Source organism: Oenanthe melanoleuca, chromosome 4A (assembly GCF_029582105.1).
Source record: "Oenanthe melanoleuca isolate GR-GAL-2019-014 chromosome 4A, OMel1.0, whole genome shotgun sequence".
NCBI classification, from domain to species: Eukaryota; Metazoa; Chordata; class Aves; order Passeriformes; family Muscicapidae; genus Oenanthe; species Oenanthe melanoleuca.
The window spans coordinates 18,635,769-18,663,189 of NC_079338.1; the positions used below are offsets into that span (position 1 = coordinate 18,635,769).

General features: G+C 42.6%; 1 long non-coding RNA gene across 2 annotated transcripts in view; it reads left to right on the forward strand.

The window, feature by feature from the left end:
* Positions 1-3,862: 3,862 nt before the first annotated feature.
* The window catches only part of LOC130253255 (uncharacterized), a 184,679-nt gene continuing 161,120 nt past the window's right edge, over positions 3,863-27,421 (forward strand). For both annotated transcript variants that reach the window (XR_008840535.1, XR_008840534.1), the window contains exon 1: positions 3,863-3,950. This is a non-coding gene — a long non-coding RNA (uncharacterized LOC130253255). The remainder of the gene's footprint in view (positions 3,951-27,421) is intronic.

The window sequence follows — 27,421 nt, forward strand, 5'->3', positions numbered from 1 at the left end:
ATCAAATTGTCACTTACAGGTAAAACCTGGCTAGGTCTAGCAAAAATGGCTGCTTGCAGAGAGGGAAATTGGCTTTGTTTGCTTAGAGAAAGCTGCATAAATCCTGTTCACACCCCATCGTTTTTCTGATCCCTCTTCATCTGTTTTAGAGCAAATACCAAAAGCAGCCACTTCCAGAGGTGTGGCTACTCAGGGCTGTAAAAATCCTGTCACTGGCCATGCTGGATGTTGTGCCTGTTCTAACTGGAAACTTTTCTGGTTTGTGAAACCCTTCAGCATCAGTGCTGTGATTCTCTGAAAGCACAAATCCCACCTCTCCTCAGAAGGGAGTGCTCATTCCTCCTTGGTCCATCTCTCTCATTAATCTAAAACTGCATTATTTGGGCTGGAAATGATTTGGTTTTAGTAACAGGAGTTTCAATATCACTGTTTTCAAGGTATCTTGAGGGGATTTTGCATTCCTGCTTTAGGTTTCTGTGTTTGAAAGTGCCAGCTGTTATAGGCAAGAGAGAATCACGCTTCAGGGTTCTGAGAGATTAATTGGGAAATGTGTCCTCTGTATATCCTAAATTATCAACTGACATAAGGCAAATAATTAGCAACAAAATGTGTTACTCAGAGAAGGAGACATTTGTGTTCTGTCTGTCTGAGGAACATTTCAATCAGCGAGCTGCCAGTGTTAACCATGGCAGCAATCAGGAATCAGAAGCAAAATCAGGATCCAATTGTATTCCATGCAGCATATGGGCCAATTATGTAATTATTCTTTAAAAATATATCATGGGAGCACTTTGTGAAGGGAGGGAGGCAGGTTGCCTTTCATGTGGCATTTTCTGTTTTCTTAATTGCCACTTTTTAACAAGAGAGCTGATGCTGCATGACCCCAGTTAATGATTTACATCAGTTTGCTCTCCTTTTAACTGCTTCTTCAGAGAAGGGGTTTTGTTTTACTAGTTCATTTTTAATAGTTCTTTCTTTAATAGTTCTTTTTTTTTTTTTTTTTTTTCCTTTTATTGCAAACTTGCTTTGCTTTGTTTTCTTGAATTGGGTCTTAGTGAGGTTAAGAGCAATGCTGAGCCAATTCCTCAGCAGGAAAAAGCTTTCCCAGGAATACAGGTGTAAGGAGAATATTCCAGTACTGAACTTTACAACCTTATCAGTCATGTTTTCACTTTACCACAAGCACCATTAAAGCTGTTCTTAGCTATTGATTTGACCTTTGCTGTTTTTGGGGGTGGGTTCTTTTTTTCCCCCCAAATATCAATAAGTCAGCCCTTTAAATGCAATGAAAATTCAAAATTTGAGTTTGTCTTATAACTTAGCAAGGCAGTCTGAGAAGCAGATGGTTGTAACCTTTATATATCTTGATTACAAGAAATTGTGATGCATATGTCTGAGTTTAGAAATGGAATACAAATTCATCTGATGTCACTGTATGCAGAACTGGGCAAGCTGAAACTGAGTATGTTTCTTACTGTATATGTAATGCTTTTTGCAAATTTTTGTGTGCATCAGCTTTGTTATAATTAAATTCCCATATGTTCATTAAAGAAACAAACAAATTTTGTTTTATAAATGGGACTTAGCAGCATTAGCAGCAGTGACAGGAATGTTCCAAGGCTGGGAACAGGACTTCTGCCTTTTCCAGTTGCAAATCTGATTTAATTCAGAGATTTTATTAATCATGACAATATGTTGCTGACATTTCAGCAGAGTTCAGTTCAGATACAGAACAAATCTCACAGAGGAAAAGTTTCATACCCCAGCGAGCCTGTCCAGTGGTGTCCTCACATTTCCTTTAAATTTGTAACCCAAAAGAAATAACAGATATATAATGAAAAAGAGCAAATACTCAAATCACAGCAGAGCCTCCCTATCTGTGTGGTGTGATTTGCTTTGTCTACCCTTCAACTGAACTGATAAAATTGTGTTGGTGCCATCCCAGCTGTACAATTACAGCTGCACAAAAAGAGCTGCTGTGGCCACAAGCAGAGATCAGATTTTGTGTTTGAGGAGCAAGAGGCACAAAGGTATTTTTAATGTTCTCTTAAAGGATTCCTACTCAAATATGGCAACAGAAAGCAGAAATAAGCTTGGGCCAAGAGCCATGTTGCCTGTAATAATTAAGCATCTTCGCTCATGAATTGAAGGGGAATGAACCCTTAACTCCTTTTAACCCTGAATTTGGCTTGCTTTTACATTAAACAGAAATAGTGAAAAAGAGAAGAAAGGATTTTTTTTCTTTTTTCAAGGAAACAGAGTAAAGAAAGGGGACATCACTTGGAAAAATTTCCTGCACCAAAAGCAGGAAGAACTATTTTCCTTTCCTGCTGTCCTCTGCCCCAGCCACTCTCCAAACTGGTGGTGGTCTCAGCCAGCACTGGAAAAATGTCCAGGGACTTATTCACTGATATTGTTTCACTGTTTGTCAAACAGCTCTGAATTGTGAGTCTTTGGGAGCAGCTGGTTCCAAAACAAATCGTAAAACTTGCCACAAATTATTCATAATAAATATTTTTCCAGCTTTCACTGCATCTGTGGCTGCATTGCAGAAGCACCTAGAGGCCTGAGCTGACATTAAGACCATCAGCATTCTAAAAGCTGTGTGTACAGACAGAAAAATGAAATATTTATGTGAAGAATGTCTCCACAAATAACACTTAGGGCCAAAATCATCAGCACATTTGGGGCTTTGCTGTGGCACTTGTGTTCTGTAGGGCTTGGTGTGCAGGGAGTTCCACAGACTTGTCCCATGAAGAAGGAAGTTTTCTGACAAGACTTTTGTCAGCCTCATATCAGAAACTTTAAATACTTGAGTGAAATGCTCTTTACAATCCAGTGGTGCTTGAGAACCTCTGTGAGCACAGAAATGGACTGGAGAGGTCAAAGAGGTTTCATTTCTTCACAATTAATGCCACTGACTATGAGAACCCTGTGTAGTCAGAAAATGCAATGGCTTCTCTCTGCAGCAGTCCTGGTATTCTTTTTTTTTTTTTTTTTTTCCCTTTTTTTTTTTTCTTTTTTTTTTTTTTTGTCTTTTCTGCAGGGCTTGAAAGTTTTCCAGATGAATATATTAAATAAGAAGAATTTTGTAGGGGGCTTTTTTCAGACCAACTTCTTTGGGAACAGCATGGGAAAAAAAAAAAAAAAAAAAAAAAAAAAAAAGCAGCAAACCTTTTATATATATATATATAAATTATAACTGAACCTAGTAGCTCCTCTTCAGGATCTGTTCTTTCCCAATGCCCTGACTCTCTGCTCAGATGAATGCAGTGCAGCTGTCACGTGAAGTGGCTCAGAATAATCTGGGTAGGAATCTGTAGGGACCCAGTTAAGGTGCCATTATGACAGGAGATTAGAATGGGGAAAACACAGAAGGGCACGAGTCCATGGAGGATTCATTAGGATGCTAATTTGATTCCTCTGTGATTATTGCAGTGAGATTTCAGTGTGAGCCTTCAGAGAACTTCTGATGATGTGGAAATGAAAAGGTGTCAGTGTGCATTACACTGTCATTAGGAAAGAAATCAAACACTGCAAAAATACCATGAGAAGAAAATGGGAATAAGTTTTAATGGAGAACTTCTTGGTGTTGCTTCCATTTGCCATCAGGTTCTGCTTGTGCCAAGCAGTGCAGGGGTTGCTGGCTGGGCTGCCCTGCCAGGTTTGGGCCAGCACAGGAGCTTTGTGTCAGAGCATCTCCCAGGGTGAATTCTCTGCCTGGTTCAGGGCAGTTTGCTGACAGGGGAAATGCTGCAGTCCCAGGAGCACTGGAGCTGGATTTGCTGCCTAGAACCTGACTGTAGGAACTTCCCTGCCAAGGGAAAGCACGTGTCTGGTCCCCCCAAAATGAGGGATTGCAGAACAGAGGTCAGCTACAAACAGCCTCAGCTGGAGGAGCTGCTGGCATTTCAGTGTGAGGATCTGGGGAAGGAGTAAAACACCAGCAGGTGAGCACTCCTGTATCTCTGCCTTTTGTGGAACTACTTGGTAAAATGGAGGTGTGAAATTCAAGAGTTTTAGCTACTGTTTTTAGGTATATGATTTTTAAGTTCCTGTTTGGTTATGATGATCTGGAGTTGTGTGAGCAGCTTGAAAAGTAGAGTTTGAGTTGAAGTAGGAAAAGGTTTTCTGAGGTTTTTTCTCTACTCATGTTCTATAAATTATGATTGTAGGTGGACACAGATCTTCAAGGACTTATTTGCATGAATGTTTTTGTGTAATAGGAGCTGTGTTTTGTGTAGTAGGATTTTCACTTCTCCAGAGTGTTTTGTGCCTCTAATTCCTCACTCAGTGTCATGTTCCATGAAAATGAGCAACCTTCATTTCTTGTAGGTAGGAAATCTGTATTTTTTTTTTTCCATGTAGTGACTACTGTTGCTGATAAATGGAATAAACAGGATTATGGCAAAATGTTCTGTAAACAGGAATTATGTGCTGTGACAGGAGCCTGGGCATAGCTGCTCTGTTAACTCTGGTTTTGCTATTGTTCATTTCTCTGTTCTTTGCAATAATCATTTGCTGTTTGGCCAAGGTGAAGCAAAACCTTCTTGGGCCTGGGTGACAAAACCAGCAGCAGGTGATTGCAACACTGCCAAAATCTCTGAGTAATTTGCATTTGTGAGTTGGGGTTTTGTCTTTGATGAGACTCTGATGGTTCCCTGGGAGATCCACTGCAGGTTTAGCATCCTTTAGCAGGTCTGGAATATTGTGGGCTCTGTGCAGGGCAGGTTCTTGCCATGTGTGTGTGCCACAGCACACAAGACCATTTCTAATCCCTAATAAACCAGAGTGAGGCAGGAAGGAAATGGCAAGTCACAGACAGATTTGTTTCCTAAATGTGACAACTACTGTGACTGTGCACCAGTGCTCCTTGGGGAAAGGCACATTTCCTCTGCAAGATGACTTCTGTTAGATAAATTCACTGGCTGATACTTAACAGATGTATTTATATCTAATAAATCAAAGTTATATTAATAATATCTCTGATGGATTAATCAGAGACCGAATTCAGTGTAACAAAATTAAAGCAAAATTATTTTTAGAAGTGGGGTTGACCAGAAATGGTGAATGTTTGCAAGTAGAAAATAGATTAAGGCCATGTTAAACTGTAAAATAAACAACTGGCTTTTTTGTGTCTTGGCTTGATCCAAAATATGTTCTCAAGCATTGCCAAAATACAGAGATGCTCTAAAGGAGAGCAGTGTCTGTCTTGATGTAAAACCTTTCTTGTGAGACTCTGGCAGCTGAGACAGAGAAACACAGCCCAGTTAATTCCTGGGAGTGCCTCTGCTGCACTAAGATTTGATTCTGGCAACTCAGAGCACTGAATGCATCTCCAAAGCACCACTCTGGGTCACAGAAGTGGCAACAAATTTAGGAAGACTGAGTTTGGAGCTGGTTGCTCTGGCTGGGATGGTGTCAGTGGACACAGATGTGTTTCTGCAGTGTGTGCTCCCACCCAGCAATCCTGCCCAGCACTGAGGTGGGAGCTGTGTGTCTGTGGCCACCAACATTTATGTGAGCAGCTACAGAAAGGGAATTTCAGCCCTTAACACATTCCTCCCCAGTTCCAACAATCCTTGCCTAAGAACATGTGTTGAGTTTAAACCTTGTGAAAAAAAAAAAAAATAATGGGCTAATTTGTGTTGTAGACAAAGTTTAGATCAATCACTTTTTACACAATTTCACAGTTCTTCATTTCACACACTTGTGTAGCTACTTAATAAAAATACATAATGCATGACTTTGTACTATAAACTGTTAATTTATAATAATTTTATGTCATCCACTGTAATTATGGCACTGTGCAATCTGTACTAGCTGACAATATTTTGGCAGGAGCATCTACTGTAATATTTACAAGGCATTTCTGGCTCAGTTTAGTTTTCATTGTGCTCCCAGTTATTCTCCTGAGTTATTTGGATACCAGTATATAAAAACGTCTGTTGTTTGCTTTGCTTCTTGACTAGTTAATCAAAAACATTTTAATATTATGGAGCTTTTCAAGAGAGAAATTATACTCCAAAAAATCCATTATGCACAAACAGAGAAAGTAATGAAGTTCTGCTGGTCCTGAAGTAATTTCACACCATTTAAAGCTAAGCTCCATTGTTTAATCATTTCTAATCATTTGCTTATAAATTCCAGTCTGTCTCAACCTAACTCTGTGGAATTTTTTTTGCTTAATTTTTATTTTCATTATCCACTGGATAACTGGTGTAATTCCAGACCTTGCAGAAGTCACAGTTAGTTTGGGTGGCTGGGCTAAGCATGCCTAAGGAACATTAACTGCAGTCACAGATTTCTAGGAGAGCTCTGTACATTTGGAACTCTGTGGAAATTGTACAATTATTTATTTGCAGTAGGTGTTTTGTTATCTAAATAGAAGCTGCAGCTGCTGAACACGTGTAGAAATACAGCTGAAATCCATCTTGAAACAGATCTCTTATTTTTCACTTGATAGGAGCTTTAGCTTCTCCCAGATTCAGATCTGCCAACTGAGGAGGAGATTATCATTTAATTTCTAGAACTTTAAATTTGGCATTTGCATTTCATCCATGTGTCACTAAATATACCATGATGGAGCACTTAGCTCTGGGTTTGAGACGAGGGGAGGTTGTGTGGCAGTGAAACCTGTGCAGAAATACCTGGGAGAAATGATTCTGCAGTTTGCTCTCATTTGCTAATTGCAGATCACTGCTGCTGCAGCCAGTGAATTGTGTGCATGTTTGTGGCTGGGGTGGCAGAGAGTGAATCTCCATTTGCATTTTGATTTGGATCTGGAGTGTGTATTTGGAGGAAATGTCCTGATTGCCTGCAGGTGATCACACTTCCACAAGCAATCCTGGAGCCAGAGGTGATGTGTGGGTGGGGAGGTGAATTCCAGAGAGCTGGGCATGGAGAGGTGCTCAGAGGGGGACAGAAAACCAAATCCTTCACTGTCTGCTCTTGTGAACTACCAGAAATTACTGAGCTCATCAGGCTGCAGTCACTTAAAGGTGTGATCAGTGTTTCCAGCTGTGTCTCCAGCTGTGGAGTGAGGCTGTGGGGTGAGCAGGGCAGGGCCATTCCCACCCCTGCACAGTTTGGTGGTTCCCTGCATGGCCAGGCAATGCAGGAGAGAGTCCTGCAGCCTCTGGTGCCCTGGGGAGGCCGAAAAGCCAATTCTGCAGCTGCCTGTGGCCATGGGCAAGCAGCTGAGCCAAGGAACCGAGCTGGGGGTCAGGAGCAGAGCTGGGGCACAGGGCACGGGCTCTGAGCTCTGCACAGCAAAGTCCTGGGGAGCAAAACTTGTCATTTTGGAGCAGGAACCGAGCTGGGGGTCAGGAGCAGAGCTGGGGCACAGGGCACGGGCTCTGAGCTCTGCACAGCAAAGTCCTGGGGAGCAAGAATTGTCATTTTGGAGCAGGAACTGAGCAGGAGCAGAGCTGGGACACAGGGCACGGGCTCTGAGCTCTGCACAGCAAAGTCCTGGGGAGCAAGAATTGTCATTTTGGAGCAGGAACCGAGCTGGGGGTCAGGAGCAGAGCTGGGACACAGGGCAAGGGCTCTGAGCTGTGCACAGCAAAGTCCTGAGGAGCAAGAATTGTCATTTTGGAGCAGGAACTGAGCAGGAGCAGAGCTGGGACACAGGGCACGGGCTCTGAGCTCTGCACAGCAAAGTCCTGGGGAGCAAAAATTGTCATTTTGGAGCAGGGAGAGCTCAGGCTGGCTCTGGGGTTGTAGGTTTTGTTAGACTGGAAATGTTTCCTTAAATGTTTCCTTCCTGATTTCTCTCCTGACATTTCTGATTTATATTTTAAAGGATGATAATTTTTCAGTTGTAATTCAGGTTATTTTTGTTTATGAATTTTATTTGCTGCTCCAATCATTATATAAATATTTTTATGCCCTGGAGAGCTCTCTTTAGCAAATCAACAAACTTGTGATCTACACTAATTGAATTATGAATCATTTCAAAACCAACACCAACAAAGAAATGCGGTGCTGTCGTCCTTTTATTTTTTATTTTTATTTTTTTCTGTGTACTGTTTAATTTCAATTCCTTTAATTTATTTTAGAAGTCTCCATTATCCAGATCCAGATCCAACACTAATGGATTATTTTCTCTGCCACTTCAAAGTGCTGCACATGAGAGACAGTGAGAAATCTGACACAATGCTAAATTCAAAAATGAACAAAAAGTTTGCTCCTGCATCGACAATGAAGATGAAAATAGTAGATAACTTATTCTGTGCACAACAAAACCAGATTTATCTGTATGTAGGAAGACTTCAGCAGTTATTGATTCTGAGGATGGTTCCATTCATTTATTCCCTCCCAAATGTTTTATTTGTGATCACAAGAGTCATCTAGTGCAATTAGTGATTATGAAAACCGCCAGCATGCAATTACTCAGAATAATATAAATATTCAAAACAAGAGCCAGAAGAATATGCAGCAAGCACAAGGAATTTGAGGTCAAAATGGAAAAGTTTTTTTTTATCCTGTTAACCAAAAACCCAGAGAAACTATGAATAAATTTTCCATTTGCCCTGAGACAATGCTGTGGATTTGAAGGTCCCACATCTGGGTTTTTGTTGTACTGAAGGGAAGTGTTCTCCAAAGGTACAGACTTTTCCCCAGGAAGATCCTGTTATTTCTGACTGGAATTATTTTATACCAGCTATTATTGCAATGCAAAACTGCTTCCTCCCAAACAATTAAATATTCCTTTGGAATCTGGAAAAAGCATTTGGAAGCTTTTAATTTCTTTTGGTGGAGTCCACAATAGGAAGAGTAAAAACCTGTGTTATTGTGAACTGGTTGTTGTTTATGGCTTTGGGAATTTGAAGTCGTTTTGGGGTAGACTTTGGTTCCTTGAAATTGCATTTGGAGTCTGGTTTTAGCAAGGCTCCATAGCTTGTCCTGCAGTGTGTTTTGGAGGTGTTTTATTTTCCTCAGGGACACAGCTGATGTGGGTCCTGATGGTTATTTCAGAGCCACATCTCTGTTTTGCTCTCTGTTTTTTCTGTAGGACACTCCCCTTGTTATTGATGTGCTGCTGGTTTTGGGGCAGAAGCAAAGAAGGGAAGGCATGGATCAGAGTGGCTCCATGCACAGTGTGAGGTGTTCCTCAGGAAATGCTGATTTGCTTTGAAGGTGTTCCAGACCTCACTGGAGGAAGGGATTTTACATCACAAGTTCCTCTCAGAGTGTCTGGGCACAGAGATCACCCCTGACCCAGAGAAAAAATCCACCTCTAGCACAGAACAGCCCCTTTTAATGACTCTGCTTGGTTTGATTTTTATGGGGAATGGGATTCCTGTTCAATATCTCTCACCTCCCAAACATCCAAGCCTCCAGTCCCAGCAGAGCAGCAGTTTATTGCAGGATTGATCAGTGCTGGGCTGTCACTTTGTCTTCACACAATGAAGACAATTCTCCAATATGTGTGATGATGTCACACACAATTAGCAGCATCAACTGACCCCATCCTGCTCATCTCCTTAAAATATTAAGGCAATTTCAGGATCAAGCCCTAATAACTGAGGTTTTCAAGCTTGCTGTTAGCCCAGACAATAATTGCACTCCAGGTCAAAGCACAGAGTTCACAGACCTCTGCCCTAAAAATCCCAAAATTGCTGCTGGGTTAATTATAGCTGAGAAGAATTCAGAAAAGACCAAAAATTGGTGAGCTTGGATGCTTGTCTCAGCACATCATATTTATTAAAAACTATTAATGAGTCTTGTTCCCAGTGAGAGCTGTATTTTTGAATATGTTCTCTGCCTGAGATTAATGTTGATGCAAGTCTCCTGACACTATTAAGGTGTTTAAAATAATACATTTCTTTCATGTAAAACAGCTTCATTGATTTCAGAGGTTTATACTCAATACAAAACCACTTATGCTGTCATTTGCTAATTAATTATTTAAAAAAAGGGGATTTTGTTGAGTTCAGATTTGCATGGTTAATAATGAAGTTAACACCATAATCGAAGGGTGTTCTATTTGTGCCTGGGTGGAGGGGGAGCTCCAGACAAAGTTTATTAAAAAGGCTCCAGGGGCAGAAAGGACCCTCTGCTTTTCTAAAATCCTCACACAAGAGCCACTTGGGAACACCAGCTGTGTTTTTGGGGTGAGGGAAAAATCTCTGGGTGAAGGAACCCAAATAATTTGTGGTGCCCAGGGGAGCTGGGGGAGAGCAGAGCAGATCCTGAGGGAGGGGTGAAGGTCAGCACTGCCCTGGGCTGGGTGAGTGTCCATCTGAAATGGACATTATTTCTGTTATTTATTTATGTTATTTATTTATTTCTGTTATTATTTATGGATCCCAGGATTTGCAGATGGTATTTATTGTGTTAAAACAGCAAGGAGAAGCTCAGGAGGAAAAAGAAATATTGCTAAGCCAGAATCCTGAGTCTTTGCAAGAAATTCCTGAAGTATTGAGACCTCAGCTAGGTAACTCAGAGTGGTGGCAATGAGCAAGAAGAAGTGACTGGTGTGCTCAGAAAGCTGGAAACTGCTTTAGAGCAGTTCTGGAGACGTTTTTGACTGTGCTATCAAAAGGAATTATTTTGATTATGGCCTAATACAGCACCTCTGTCTCCAGTTAGGACTGAAAATCTCTTTGTTCCTTGTCAGAACCAGCATGGTTTAATTATTGTTTCAGTCAGCATGTGCCAAAATGATACATTAGCAAAGCAACTGGAAAGCATGATATTAGTAGGAATACAAATCTGGCACAGAAAACCCAAATTAAACCCTGCAGTACATATTGAGATAGGAAAATACTGAATATGAGAGGAAGGACAAAAGGTGAAGCCAACAATTTGGATCTAAATCCAGTGACACGTAGAATTGCCAATGAAAATAATAATAAGATAAATGTGTTAATTTTCTTTTACAGAAATTTTTTTCAAAATTTCATGTCTGTCACTCGTAGAGTTAAAACTTTCCTAATTTTGACTTCTTTCACAGATGTAAAACATGACTTAACAAAAAATCCTAAAACAACTCCAGAAGCTGAGACTTTGAAAGTGCTGCTCTGATTTCTTGGGCAATGGCAGAAGATTTTGCTGGAAGTCAATAGGGCAGAGTATTCTGTCATGGATATTTATTCTTGTCTAGGTGTGGTTTTGAGCTTGTTCTTTACAATCAGAATTAGAACACAATTACTGTATTAGAGCAGGTGAGTTGCAGTTTCCTCTTCAAAGCCTGATCCCACCAATGTTCCCTGTGCCTGTATCTTCTTCAGAGGCACGAGGGTGATGTTCAGATGAGGAACTCCCAGGCACTCTGACTTTTCAGAATTGGAACCAGATAGAAATCCTCCTTCCTATCAGCAGCCAGGGGATGCAAATCCCAAGGGAGCCTTGGGCTCAGTCATTAGAGATGAGGGAAGAGAATTCCACCTTTCTCATGTGAGCAAACACATCCATGTCCTTCCTCCCTCCACCTGCCAGGGTGCCAATAAGATGAGCATTCCAAGTGCTACACTTTTTAATTACTAATGAATTAGTCTATTTGTCAGATGGCTGAAAATGTGAACACAGGTTGTTGTTTTGTTGTTTTTTTTTTTTTTTCCCAAAGCCCCATTGCTTGTGTGAACAAATAGCTAAGTGATCTTTACCTCCCAAGGGGAGTGCAGTCAGGAAAAGGTGGAATTAGGCAATTAACAAAAGAAGTGAAAGCAGTAAAATAAGAAAAGAGGCTTCTGAAAAAGTTGGTGTTATTCTGAACTCCCCACAGCCCTTCTGTGGGGTTCCACTTAATTGAGATGAATAACGTGGTTTCATGAAGAGACCAGTGCAAGGTGCCCATTTAAACTTTGTGACTAATTAATGTTTCTGGAGGATGCTCAGCAGTGGAGTGGGAGTGCTGCTCACTCTGTGCTGTGGCTGGGTCTGGTTTGACTTTGCACAGAGAGAACAAAACATCTCTGCCAGCTCCCATTTGTCCATCTGTCTCTGGGGGAGGGGGTCAGCTCCTGCTATCACCATGTACTTTCCATTTCCTAAGTGCTGTCACACTTTCAAGAAAGTTGTCCCCTTTCAGACCCTTATAACAAGAGAAGAACAAATGTGTTTAATAGTTGTCATTTTGTTCTTAGCATCCAACACGAACAACAAGATAATGTTTCTCAGTATTTAAATATTTGTTCCATCTGTGATTCACTGCAGTGGACTTGCTAGAAATCTGCAGGCACTTGTGAGCATGAGCTGCCCTCCTTGACACATCTGTGGCCATTTCTTCCTGTAGGGATCTCAAAGAGCTCCCTACCTTGCTGGAATATTCTAATAAAATAGGTTAAGGTAGGTTTTTGACTCTGTTCTTCCAGCAGCCAGCTTGAACTGAACCAGCCATGGCTTGTGGCTGTCACCCAGCCCTGGGTGAGCCCTGGGTCCTTCACTGCTCCCAGCATCTCCCAGCACTTCTGGGGCTTGGATTTCCTCCTTCATGCCATCCTGACAGTGGGTTTGCTTGCACAGACAAAATCTGTTCTGCTGGACCATTCAGGCTGTGGCAGGTTTGTTCATCCTGTGTGGTCACCCCGAGGTCAGAGAGCAGCCAAGGCTCTGTGCCCCCTCCCACCTGGGGTAAAGATCCTTCTCCATCCTCTGTTCCCAGGGAGGAGCTGCTCTGGGCTCTGGAGGTGTTAAACACCCAAAACCACAGGGGAACATCCTTGGATGGATGTAAGGGCTGCAATAGAATGGATAGTCTGAATTAGAGCAACAAATTTCACTTTGCTGCAATTTTATTTTATTTTTTTTTTCTTACCAAATGAGGTGCTAAGTTTCCAGGAAACAATTGTTACTATCTTGCTAAGTGTTTATAGCTCTTTTTTATTATATATGCTTCCTCAGGATCTCCTATTGTTCTGCTGGATGTTGTTTTCCCTTCTCTCCATCGATGGGCCCCTGGTGTATTTTTCCAGAGGAAGTCAGATAGATATATACCAGCAAGGATTTGCCATGTACCTATTCAGGACGTTATTTTTCTTGATGGCATGTTTGATTCCTAAGCTTTTTTCTTTACTAGCACTTTTCTCTGCTTCCCAGATTCAAGCAGACTTTCTGGATGTCACAGTTACTTCAAAAATATTTGGCAAACAAGTTATTTCTCACTAGGAGAAGCAACAAACTTAATCCAGGTTATCCCCTGTGCTCCTTGAGAATAGATGCCTGTTTAATCCTGTAGAGAAGTAAATACTGTCTGGAACAAAACATCTCTATGCTGTAAGATTGCTTGATTTTTATTTATTTTATTATTTTTTTTTGTCCAGAGAGGAAGAGAGATTTTTTCTTTAACAGTTGTGTGAAGAGCTGAATCAATACCAGATAAGACCTGAGAGGCTTTTTGCTGGTGCTGAGCTGTTGGATAAGCCTCTCTCACTTTATACCTCGCTGTGCCTTCCTCCCCAGCTGCCCATGGCTGTGGCAGGGTGTGAAGTCCCAGCAGGGCCCTGTGGAGTGCCAGGGGTGCAGGGAGCAGCCAGCTCAGGAAAGGTTCATTTTCTTTAACATCTGGGGTTGGTTCAGTGCTCTCTGTGTTGCTGCTGGAGATGAATCATGTCAAACAGCTGGGAACGTGTCAAGCTGTTCCTTCCTCCCAGCCTCTCTGCAGGTACCCACTGCATTTTTTATGATCCATTTTCTCAGTTTAGAACTGACTCTGGGAGTTGCCAGGAGCAGCCTCCCCACCTGAGTGCTCCCCCAGCCCCGGGCTGATGAAGGGTGAGAGGAAAAATTCAGGAGAAAAGGGAACTGGAGGGGGAGTGCAAGCAGGGCAGTGCCCACAGGACTCTGAGCAGTGACACTGGAACAGGGCTGTGACAAAGCCACTGAGAGGCAGAGACAGCAGCTCCTCCCAAAGCAGAGCTGTTCTATTGCTCCTTGGGGCTGCAAGTTTGCCTGGCTCAGCTTCTCTGTGGAAGTGGAGGCTCTGCTTCCAAAAACCCACACAAACTCAATGTTTTAATGTCACTCTGTAGAACCAGCTTGATGCAAAGGTGTTTGACTCTTTTGTTACTATCATTTTATATGTTGATGTAAAATCATAGGGATGAGTTGATTTTCTGGAGGATGCTAGACATATCTTTTGTTTTTTCTTGGCATTTCTGATCTTCTTCGATTTTGAGCTCTTGTAATGAGCTCAAACACTGTGACTAAAATTCCCTTGAAGTGTTTGTAAAACCTGCAGAGCTCAATCTCTTTGAAACATGACAGGAACATTCACTTTTCTAGTTCTTATTCTTATTCCTGCCTTTGCTTTAGATGATGAATCTTGGCTATTGTGAAGAGCAAGGATGAGTCAGCTGGGTGAAGCTTTTTATTTGGCAAGGCCATAGCCAAACTATTGATAGGCATTGCAAAGTGAATAGCAATCCATGTTACTATTTTCTGCCTTTTGGAAAGCTGAACACAGTTCTTGCTATTTGTTTTCTTGTATTTTATCTCCTAAGTAGATGAGGTTTCTGCTACCTGGAGAACACCTCTGCTTGGTGTCTCACAAGTGCAGATTCATTTTTCTCACCAAACAGAGCTGTAAGGTGTTGAAAGGCCAGTAGCCATTGCTGCCACATCCAGAAACTGCCCAAGACAAACTCTTTGTTCTTCATTCCTGGACTTGATAACAAAAGTACAAAGAGAGGAGAATGCTACAAAGAGGAATATTGAAGTGGGTATGGAATCATCATTTATTTTTACAGAATATTTTCTTGTTTTCCTAGCTGTGGGCAGTTTGAGAGCTTTACTGGCTGGTGTGGAAAGAATGTTATAAAAACACTCTCACTTGCAGAACTGATTCCTGCCTTTTGGATTTGCTGTGCAGGTGCAGAACATGGACCTCATTGTGCAAATCACTTTTCCTCTCTCATTACATGGGACAGAGTTTCCTGAGGCCATCAGGACTTTAGTTCATTACTCTGTTTATCTCCTTGCACCTTTTGGACTCTATTTGAATGATGGAGTCTCAATTTTATATAGATTCCTCCACATATAAAATCTTCTTAGATTTAATATTTTACTGTTTAGTGTGAGCTCTTTAGAATTTTTCTCCCCATCATACAAGAAGCATTCACTACCTCCCTGTAATTTCTCTGTGTGTCATTCAAAAACTCTTATTTCATGGAAAGATTTTTTTTTTCTGTGGTAGGAAATCAGCTTTTTGATTATTTGTCAGATCCCTGAGCCTGGTATCTCGCAAAGATCACATTTCTGAGGAAAATGCTGCATCTTGTGAAGGCAAGATTAAATGCTAATTTAATGGCAGTGTAATGCTTGTAGCCTTCTGCCTGCTTTGCCAAATCCCCCCTGTCTCTCTGTGCAATGCCATTTAAGATTTTTGTGCACAGTTGCAGGGGTGAGGGATGTCCCTGTCTGTCCCTGTCTGTCTGTCCTGTCTGTCCTGTCTGTCCTGTCTGTCCCTGTCTGTCTGTCCCTGTCTGTCCTGTCTGTCTGTCCTTGTCTGTCTGTCCCTGTCTGTCCCTGTCTGTCCTGTCTGTCCCTGTCTGTCCTTGTCTGTCTGTCCTTGTCTGTCTGTCCCTGTCTGTCCTGTCTGTCCCTGTCTGTCTGTCCCTGTCTGTCCCTGTCTGTCCCTGTCTGTCCCTGTCTGTCCTATCTGTCCTGTCTGTCCCTGTCTGTCTGTCCCTGTCTGTCCCTGTCTGTCCTGTCTGTCCCTGTCTGTCCTGTCTGTGTCCCTGTCTGTCCCTGTGCTGGTGCAGCTGGAGAGGCAGGCTCAGGCTGCAGGCTCTCCCTGAGCTGTGCCATGCTCTCCCAGGGAAGTGATGCTCTCAGAACAGGAGTGTGTTGGCGTGCTGCTCTCTCGAGAGCATTTGCTGGTGGAGAGAAATCAGAATATTTAAAGCGCACACAGGAGCCTCTTCAAAATTCTCTGCAGCTGTAGTTTGACAATATTACACAGACTGAAATGTTTGCTTATCAGAAAAGCTGAAATGTTTAAAGAACATTGATCTACATTTCTTGTCAGTTTACTGTCTCCATTGGCACAACATTTGGAGGGATTCTGATGTTCTGAAATGGAGAGTGCCTCAGACTTGCATCTGCACTGAATGCTCCCTTACCTCCCCCTGAGCCTTGGAACAATAACTCCTTCCACCTAAACACTCACAGAATGTGAAACATATGAGAGATCTGTGCAAGTTGTTCCTATTCTCCACCTTATGTTATAATGGCAACTGCTGCCAACCAGCAAAACAAGGAAGCTGGGAAGTGGAATTTCCTGTGAATGCCACTGGCTTCCTTAATTCCCCTGGAATTAAGCAGAGGCACTGTTCAAGTGCTGACATTTCTCACAGCTGAGGCAGTGTCAGTGGTGCTGCCACAAGATGCTGAAGTGCTCATGTCAGCTCTGGTGTGTGCTCTAAGTGAGCTCTGCCAGATCACATGGCTCATTTTCTGGTTCTTCTCCAACCCTGGCCAGAAGTTGTGATAAAGGAGTCAGATGGAAAATTTCGATTAGAATAATTTTTTTAAGATGAGCTTTTTTTTAAGTAAAAGAAGCATTTTATGATAGCTTGCAGTTTTGCTGGGCAAAGCTGTGATTAGAGGGTTGTTATTCAGGACCTAGACAGCTGACTTGCAATGAGAATTAAGAGTACAGAGCTGAGTGTAGACACAGAAATTGTCAGTCCTTTGCCATGGTTTCTATTGTATAACCTGTGTTTCTCTTGAATAGCACTGCTTCAGAGCTCTGCAGCTCTGCTCTGGTTTGATCTCATTTGAGGGTGTCTTGTTGCTGTAGAACCACAGTGTTTTTACAGTAGTAAATACTTAAGAACCTGATGGGGAAGCAATAATGGAAGTGTTCCTAATTTCACTACAATAACTCTCCATAATCTGCACAAAACACTGGCTGCTTCCTCCTGCTTCTCAGCAAAGATTTAAAAGCTGAGTGAGTTGCCATGTTACTTAAGACTTCATTATTTTTTGCAAACTATACACCAGAGCATTTGCTAGAACATTATGAAGTATTATCATAAATGATTAAGCTGAACTATAATTGTCAAAATATGTGAAAAAAGCACATCTGGCAAGCCTGGTTTTCCACTCCCTAATTCACATGAGCCAGTAATTCACCATGGGTCCTCCTGGCAGTGTGGATCAGTCAGACTCTGTGCCAGGGCTGCATGAACTGGGAAAAGTCTGACTTGGGGAAACAGGAGAACCAACCCTGTGGTCATCAAACCCAGGCTCATGCAGCCAGGTCTATCTGTGGAACTAATATTTTACATTCATTAGCATAAATGGCTGTGGTTTCTTGCATCTGTTGCTCCTATCCCTTTTTACTCCTTGCTTGTATGATAGTTATACTGTCATTTCTAATCTAGTGTGGATTTATGGCCAGTTTATGACATTTGTTCTGGTGCCAGCTCCAGCCTTTAGTTAAAATGCTCTTTGTTCTCGTTGCAGGCTAGTTCTAGGGTGAGGAAGAGTGAAAAATAGATAACAATCTTCTCAACTTTCATTTTGTGGGGTTATACAAACCAAAAGCTTCCTCTTTAAGAGAAGTTTTAATTCCCTCAGTCATACTACTACTAATGCAGATTGAATTTATTTTCCTTGGGTGGAACCTTCCACACTTTTCCAGATGAGGCCTCACTGGCACTGCCCAAAAACCTCTGATGAAATCTCTCACATCTGTATTAAATTACAGGCTTGGTGAATGGACAGCAGATTCAATTTTTTTTTCTTCCAAACAAGGAATGTTATTGTAAGTCTCTTGTAGCATTATGTCAATATTATGGGTGTCAAAGAGAACATTTCCTGAAGCTGTTTGTGATGAGGCTGTAAGGGAGGAGGGCTGAACTGGGAGATTCCAGTTCCTACATCTGCCAAGCCACTGGAGCACAGGAATCACCTCCAGGTGATATTTGCCTTCTCCTTTCCTTTTTGCTAAGATCTCTGTCAGGATTTATCTTTCTGATAACATTAAGATTTCAGCTAGATTCGAGTTTGATTGTGCAGATCTTTATGGACCTTGCTGTTCCTTACTGTGAGTCTCTACAGGGATTTTGATTGTGAAGTGTGATTTCTCTGTTCTTTTCCCACTCCTTCACAGAATTATTGCATAAGGTGACTCTACACCATGTTGTGTCTCCAACACTTGCAGCACACCTTGAAATTGCTGTTCTGCCACCCTGTCTCTATTCACATTCCTTCTCATCTGGTTTCTTTCCCTGTCTGGTTATCCCCTGTTGGGTCCTTCACTGCACCACAGACCACCTTTGTCATCTCTGAATTTCTCCACTGCTCCTTTTCTTGCCAAGCCCTTCCACACTCTTACCTTGTAAAGGCAGGACCCTTTTTCCTTGTTTCCCAATCTCCTCCTTTTGGGATCCCACCCAATTGAACTCCCAGCGTGGCAGTGGGTTAATATTTGTAAATTTACAAATGAGGGTGTGGAAATGCTGCTTGTTCCATCTTGCACAACTTCTGCCAGATAGAAGCAGAAGCTGAGGATTTTACAATGACTTAACTCCTCGGTGGCCAGAATGAAATTAGGAGCTGTCTGTGCCAAGACCCAACACTTGTGCATGCCTCACCTTCCAGAGGATGTTCTGGGGCACTGAGGAGATCCCTGGGCTGCCTCGTGGGATCTGCATCCTCAGCAGTGCCTAAGCAAGGAGCAGTGCTGAATCTGCTTCACTCTGGGATGCAGGAGCATCCTCCTGAGTGTTCTGAGCCTGTCAGAGGGGCCACAGCAGGGAAACCTCTGCACGAACTGCCCTGCCTGCTGAGCCTGGAGAGGCTCAGGAGCTGCCAGGGCTGTGGCAGAGCTGCTGAGCTGCACAGTTAGGCATGCTGTGTACAGAGGGGGGCAGTGAGGATTCAGCAGCAGACTTAAATTGTCATTTCTGAGCAATTGAATAATAAATTGGCCAGGAAAGTGTTGAATATTTTAAGGCTTTAAATAGCAGCTCGGTGGTGCCTTTTGTGTGCAGTGCTTGCTGTGGGGGAGCTGTCCAGGGGCTGCTCAGCCCAGATTGTCCAGAACTCGAGGCTGGAAGGATCTGAGTCACCTGCTCTCCCAGTGTGGGGTGCACAGAATATTCCAAGTATCAGAGGTAGTCCAGGTATCAGGATTATTCCAGATATCAGGAATATTCAGGTATCAGGGATGTTCCAGATATCAGGGATATTCCACATATCAGAGGTATTCCAGATATCAGGAATATTCAGATATCAGGGGTAATCCAGGTATCAGGGATATTCCAGGTATCAGGAATATTCAGATATCAGGGGTAATCCAGATATCAGGGCTATTCCAGATAACAGGGGTATTCTAGATATCAGGAATATTCAGGAGTATCAGGGATGTTCCAGAGGCTGCAGCTGGGGCTGGGGCAGGGATGTGTGGGCAGGACAAAGTGGATGAAGTAGCAGAGCTGGGCAGGAACAGCCCTGCAGGGTCAGGCTGGAGGTTGGCATTGCTCAGCTCTGATATCAGATATTGCAGGAGAATTTGGTGTTCAAACAATTTGCGTTTTTAAAATTACTTTTCTTTTTAAATGTTTCTGTTGGCAGGTAGTATGTTTTTATTTAATAAATCTTGATGGTTTTTTTTTTTCCTTACATAAATTTCTGTCACTTTTAAGCCTTATAGGTTGTTTTATGTTGGTAAATAACCTTATTTTTATATAAATACCACCACTTGTAAATTCCAGCGTTGCAAAATCTTGGCAAAATTTTGTCATCTTTCTAGCTTCTTTTTTTTTTTTCTGCTGGGGATAAAAAAAAAAAAAAAAAAGAAAAATTTTCTCAGCAAACAAATATAATGAAAAAGCAAATATTGTCCCCTTTTTATATGTGTGAGTGAATGGCATCTCTGCAGAGGAATGAGTTGTGTCCCTTTGCTCACCTGGAGTGTTTGAGTTGCTCCTGTCCTTGCTCCTGAGGAGCTGCCAGGGATCAGAAGGAGCCAAAGCCCAGGTGCTGCAGGAGGAGCTGCTGTGGCTGTGCTGAGCTGGGACAGTCATTAACAGAGCAGAGCTGAGACCAGGGGCACAGGAGCAGCAGCTGATGAAAAAGGACCTGGCAACAAAGAGAGAGAGGATGGGGGCAGGTGCAGGTGGGAGGAGGGAAAAAGCAAAGTGCAGAAAGGCAAAAGGACTTCTGAGGGCTGGGGTCAGCTCAAGGGAAGCAGAGAGGGTGATTAACAAAAACTGCTAATGAAGGAAGGGCAGGAGGGAATGACAGAGGTCAGGGCTGAGAGGAAAAGGTGGGATGGGAGGGGGAGCAAGGAGACAGCCCTGGGCAGGCTGAGCTGGGAGTTTGGGAGCCTCTGGGAACTGGGTTATTCTGGTTGTTGGAGGTACAAAATGGATCTGCACAGCCCTGCCCTGGGGGAGCAGCTCTGGCACTGCCAGGTTTGGGTATCACTGCTCATAAAGGTCTATCCATCTATTTATGAGCCTCCTACAGACCAAGTACAGGAATGTAGGAAGACTTCAGAAATTATTTATGATGCATTTACAGCATAAATAGCTAAGCTGTCAACTATGATTGTAGAGCTCTTCCTCTACTCCTGCACCGTGCTTTTCATTTAATATGGCTTTGTTCAGCTCAGAAACAAACCAATCTTGTGATGGCTTTTAATAGCTGCAATAAAATATTGAGAATATAATGTCTGCCAGGGTGGTGCAGACACACGGACTGTCTGTGATTGTGATGTTGGAGTTAAAAGGGAGCTGAGATGGAGGGGAGACTTCTGGAAATGAAAGGAGATTTTTGGAAGGCTTGAGTCTGAAGAGGATCTTTTTCTCCCAGCAGTTCTGGATTTCCAGCCTGAGGAGGAATTCACTGGATATTGTTCCCTTTGATATTAAACCTGTGTGTCCCTGTAGCACCTTTGGTTGGTTAAAAAGGAAAGTGCAGAGCTTTGTAAACAAGAATTGTTGTGAAAGTAAGAACATGAAATGGTTGGTCTGGTGTCAGGGTAGACCTGCACAAACATTTGTCTGACACCAGAGAGAAGATGCCATCCCAAAGTCACATCATCATTAAAGTTACAAAATCCAGACTTCTGGACTGCACAAACCATGGTTTAAATTGCTTGAGTGCTTTCCTCAAACAAGTCAAGCATTTTGTCCAGTTGTTGTTGGGAGGAGAGAGTTTTGGAGCCCCTCACCCCCAGGGCAGTAATTCTTCATGTGGCTTTTCCAGCTGCAGTTTAATCATGGCCACTTGCTGCACTCCAGCTCCTCTGTCAATGTTATTTTTCAGCTTGGCTGTGAGTTCCCTGGCTGTATTTATGGGCAGCAATCGGAGCAGTTTGCAGCTCTCATTTTGGAAAGCTGAACAGATCAGGCTCTGGGAGGCTCCCACCACCAGCAGGGTCATTCTGTGCCTGTTCCACATCAAATTCCTCTTTTTGGAACCCCAGTTTGCTGTGATGTCTCTGCACATTTTGTGGCACTCCTGGGCCCCACCCAGCTGGTCGTGGGGTGTCACAAAACTTGGGGCAATGCTAATAATGAGTTATTTCTCAGATTGAGATGGCTGATGTGTGAGAGATGTAACAGTTCAACCTAGAGGATCCTTTAAGTGATGCTTAAAGAAAAAATAACTGCCTGTAATTTCTTGCTGTAGGAGATAAAGAGATTTTTTTGGTTTTTCTGGGGTCAGGTAAAGGAGTTGAGTCATTTTTTTGTGTTTCTGGGTCCAGAGAGAATTAAGAAATTGAGGAAGGAGCAGACAGAGCAAGGAAGGCAGAAAGCAGAGCCCTGTTCCCTCCAGAGCCAAGGAGAGATTTCACACATTAGAGTGCATTAGAATTAAGACAGGAGGAACTCTTTTATTTACTGGCTTCTGCATGAGATGTTTTACTGGCAATATTAAATGATCTGTTACAGACAGAGTCTAAAACTTTCCCAGTGCTTGGGAGAATGGTGTGAGAAATCCAGTAACTAAATTTTCACTGATTTTATGGAGACTGTCAGTGGGAATGTGAAACTGGGATTAAATCAAATGCTGTGTGATAACAGTAATTGTTGATATATGGCACAACAAAAATTTTGGTATTTTGCTTTGACTTACCCTTCTAAATCAGCCTGAACCTCCTTAGAATTCAGAAGTTTGTTGAAAGTCTACTAATTGTGACCTCCTGAAAACCCTTTTATTGACATTTTTGATTTCTGAATTCTTCTGAAATCCTCACTTTCCCTGTTACATTCGTTTCCTGTATTCTGTTTCCAGGCAGATTTTGGCAATGCAGAGTTGTGTGGAAAAATAAAATCAGGAGAAAAGAAAACAACATTAAACTTTACAGCCTCCAGGAGGCCTGGTGGGGACCTGAAATGAAAGCTGAAATGCAAATATTTAGTCCTGGAGTTCTGGCCTGGATGTCAAAAGAGTTCTTGGACCATGTGTTTACTTGGATTATACACGAATTCCTTGGGCACACACTCAATTACTAATTGAGTTGCCTAAACCTCAGGCTATTCTTTCAGGGGTGATATATTTAACAGCATAAAATTCACTTTGACACTCCTGAATAATGATGAAATATCTGTATTTCATTCTGGTCATCCTATCATCACATTTAATCCTTTGATTCTGCTGGGAAGGGCACAGTGGAGGAGCTTTACTAGAATAAACATCTTTATTTTTTTCCTGTAGCTGTGACAAGAGCACTTGACTGTGTGCCTCTCTCTTAAGAAATTGTCTTGGTGGCACTAAGCCTGACATGTACACAACTTGTACATTTGCTTCATGCTAAGCTCAGTGCATAAATGAGATTTTAATGGTGCCTGAAAGAGTCAGTCAAGGTTTGAAATACAGAATTATGTGGATAGCTCAGTTCTCTCACATTGATCTCCAAACCAGTGCAAACCCAGTGCCTTCAGAAGCACAAAAGCCTAAAATAACACGGTTTTCTCACCTGCCTGGCCGAGGTGTTTGCAAGTGAAAGGCACAACCAGCAGTGCCTTCAGCAGATTTGAGCAGTCAGGAGCTGATGTTTGCCTCCTTTGTTTCTTCTCACCATTTGTTCGGTGTGAAATGCAAATCGAGCCCATTTCCCCTGAGTTTCACCCGGAGGTGAAACCCTTCACTGAGAGAAGAGCTGGGGAGGGTGGAGGGAGCAGGAGCTGTCCCTGTCCCTGTCCCTGTCCCTGTCCCTGTCCCTGTCCCTGTCCCTGTCCCTGTCTCTCCCCTGTTCCAGAGCTGCATGCAGTTAATTCTCTCAGTTCAATATCTAGATAGAGTTAATTCTCAGTCCCAGAGCTGGATGCAGTTAATTCTCAGTTCCAGAGCTGGATGCAGTTAATTCTCTCAGTCTCAGAGCTGGATGCAGTTAATTCTCAGTCCCAGAGCTGGATGCAGTTAATTCTCTCAGTCCCAGAGCTGGATGCAGTTAATTCTCAGTCCCAGAGCTGGATGCAGTTAATTCTCAGTTCCAGAGCTGGATGCAGTTAATTCTCTCAGTCTCAGAGCTGGATGCAGTTAATTCTCAGTCCCAGAGCTGGATGCAGTTAATTCTCAGTTCCAGAGCTGGATGCAGTTAATTCTCTCAGTCTCAGAGCTGGATGCAGTTAATTCTCCCAGTTCCAGAGCTGGATGCAGTTAATTCTCAGTTCCAGAGCTGGATGTAGTTAATTCTCTCAGTTCCAGAGCTGGATGCAGTTAATTCTCTCAGTTCCAGATCTGAATGCAATTTCTCCCAGTTCCAGATCTGGATGCAGTTAATTCTCAGTCCCAGAGCTGGATACATTAATTCTCAGTCCCAGAGCTGGATGCAGCTCATTTCCCTCCCTGTCCCACACGTGTCTCCAGGCAGGACCGTGTTTGCCACGCCAGCGCATCTGAGCCTGATCAAAATTCCTTCTGCTGCAGGGAAAAATTCGCTCGCTAGCTCAGGCCAAAGAAGTTTTCTATATCAGTTCAACAGCTGGTCTTGTTTTATTGATATTGAAATATTACCCCAGTTTCCAAAAACTCACGAGGCTGGAGAGAGCTGAAGTCGGCACAATTTGAATTGGGTGTCACACAATGGAAATCACTCACACGGGGAGTTTGGTACTGAGTTTTGGGTTCACACCCAGTGAATAATTTCTATATTCAGTTTAATTTCTGTGAGCTCTGCAGTGGGTGCTGCTGTGCACACTGCCCCTCTCCTGGCTGCTGCACAATTTGAGTTGGGTGTCACACAATGGAAATCACTCACATGGGAGTTTGGTACTGAGTTTTGGGTTCACACCCAGTGAATAATTTCTATATTCAGTTTAATTTCTGTGAGCTCTGCAGTGGGAGCTGCTGTGCACACTGCCCCTCTCCTGGCTGCTGCCTGGGTGAGAGGAGGGAGGTGCTGGCTGCTCTGCTGGAGGAGCTGCAGCCCCACCCTGGGCACCCTGCTCAGCTCCAGCACTGGCAGGAGCAGAGACTTTGCACAGACTGATGCTCACACACATCAGTTATTGATTTTGCTAAAGGACAGGGAATTCTGTCAAGGAAAGGTTTCACAGTTTGGGGATGCAGAGAGGTGAAAACTTGAGGAACTTTTCTTATGTGCTTCTGTAAAATCCAACAGAACACGTTCTCTCCTGCTCTGCTCCCTGTGCACAGCAGAGATTGAAAGGAATTTACATGGGAGGAGACCATGCTGCTTTTATCAGATTCATATCAGGATATCTTCTTATGCAAGAAAAATTTTCCAGTGGCCATTATCAGTTAAAAAATAATTTCTTTGAGTCACCTGAGCACTTGTGGCTGATGCTGTAGCAAAAGTGAGGTGCTTATTTCACAGAAATGGATGGAGCTGAGTAGGACAAATCCCTCAGCATGGCCATTTCAATATCATGAGTAGAAAAAAAAGAACCCTCTTTGTCTCCATGAGTCTTAACCTAGATTTAGCATGTTGCAGAGATATTTCTCTGACATGTTCAATGATAGCAGAAAAATATGTGGTGGTGCATTAAAAGCTATACAGCAAAGGAAGTTTGGGGAACTTAATCAGAGCCTTAGGCAAGAAAAGGATGTGTAACACTGATATGTACATTTTGCTTTTGCTGTAGTTAATGAAAAATGTTATGCCAACACTGGTTTTTGTCCCTTTTGGTTTAGCAATGCAGAACCAATCCCTTTTATTCTTTGTGTTTTGTGTTTTTCTTCTCGTAATGTTACTTAATCTGGAAATAAAAATGTTTGATTTCTGTCATTCCCCTCGGCTACTTTGCTTAAAATGGTACTTAATTGTTTTCACTTTAAATGAATGGAGCCAGGTTTAAAGGTTTATTATATTTTCATGGACTTTGTTTTAAGATTGCAGGGCTTTGTATACACTTCTCCTTGACACCTGTCATAACATGAGACTTTTCAGACTTGGCCACCACCAGTCTGAGAGGGAATATTAGTGAATTGTCAGGACCAAGACCAGGTTTCTCCTCCTCTCCCAGCAGCACAAATCCAGACAATCCTTCCACTCCCCAGCAAACCCTCCTGCTATTGCACAGCTCATCAGGGAGTCCTGGATTTTTTGGGGATGCTCCTGTTCCCAACTCCTGGAACCTCCAAATTCCTCACTCTGATTTTGGGACAGGGCATCTAGAGAACCAGTTCTTGGGTGGATGCTCAGCTCCTCCCTCACTCAGGGTGGTTTGTTTTCCTTCCTTTTCTTTTCTTGGAGTACAGATGCTGCTGCTTGTACTTTAGGTACTGGTACATTATTGATCAAAGCATAGAGAATGCACAAATAACACTTGAGCTGAGGTTCTATGGAAGGGAGGAATTAACTGCTGTCAGGAGCTGACTGGTTTCTATTTTAATTCCAAGACATTTAGGATGATTCCACTGGCACCATCTTAAAATGCTGCCAGTCCCCATCTATGTAAGGAACAATTTTTGCTTAAAATTAATTATCTCTCAGCTTTTAATTTTTTTTTTCTTTAATGTTTCTCTTGGAGGCTGTTTTTTTACACTCAGGCTAATTTCTGATTGCCAGATTTCACTTCCCTTAAACATGTTGAACAATTCTATTTTCCTACCCTGTTGTCTGTTTCAGTAGGTTGCCATCAAATTTAGTTCTAGCTAATTAGGGAAAACCAGTTTCATCACTTTGAAGATTGTCCTCTCCTTCAAAACATAAACAGCTTTAATTTGAAGGCCATGTTCACCTCTTGTCTAGAGCACTAAAACCAATGAATTCCCTGCTCTGGAGGTTGTGGTTCCTGACCTGAATAAAAGAGCAATAAATCAAAGTTTGCTCACTGCATTGAAGCAGGCTCCAACTGTGTGGAATCAACATGCCAGTTCCAAATTGTAATTTCCCTAAAAATAGCATAGTTTAACAATTTTGACAGTTGTAAACTTGAAGGATCCAGGCACACTGTCCATCTTGCTGTGTCTCATATGTTCTGTCAACCGTGCAGCTTCTTGAAAGAAAAACCAGAAAAAAGCTGAACATTCTTCATTCTTTGCTAGATGTGCAAAGGGGGCCCAGAGTTAACAGAGATTTTCCAAAGGTGGAGCACAAGAGTCCTAAGGGCTGGCTCAGGAATGGGCAAAGTTTTGGGTCTGTGTCTTCTCTTTATCACTTCCCATTTTGGGGTCTGTGTTTTCAGGAAACAAGAGATCAGTGGATTATTTCTATTTCACAGGGCATGGTGCAACTGCTCCTCTTTCTTCTGGAGTCTGGAGATGCAAATTTCTCTGAATTTTCTCCTCCCAAGGCTCATCACCCAATCCTTAATTCATCCAGGCTCTGTTCAGCAGATATTTCAGCAAGTATTTAATGGGAGGCACTTGATTTGTCTTTTGGCTTCCATGGACTGTATGGGCAGGCTGGAATTAAAATCATTCTTAAATGCTTGGATGAAATGGGCAGCACTTACTTTGACATTGGGGATAGATAAATAAAGCAAGCATTTAAACTTGTGGTCAAAGTTTGCTGGTAATGCCAAAGTTAACTCTTTAGCTGGCCATTCCCCTGGCAGGAAAGTGAGCTGCTGTGTGCTGCTTTAATGCCAATTAATTGCTCTCTGCCTCAAAAAATGCCTGAGGTTGAACCACACTTTGCTTCATCAGAATTCAACTCTGCTATTGGTCTGTGGGGAGGAGAAGCAGGAATTAGAGGAGACAAGAGCACTGAGGAGCAGTAATCTTTTATTTATGTGTAATGCTGCACATTTCCTGGCTGTGCTGCCACTTTTCCTCCTGACTCTCACTAATGATGGTGGCTGGGGAGGGGGCACAGCTGGCCACAGCTGGCACCTCACACCCACCCTGCACTCCCTGGCAGGACAAGCCCTCTGCCTTCCAAGGACAGGAACACTGTCCTTGCACTTTGGTTAAGTTGTGTTTGTGGCACAAAGGCTCTGTTAGAGGGAGCTGAATCACTTCCTCCTTTACCCAGAGGAGTTGCACACACAGAGGTGGAAACCTGGTTCTTATAAACTTATAAACTAAATTTTCAGAGGGC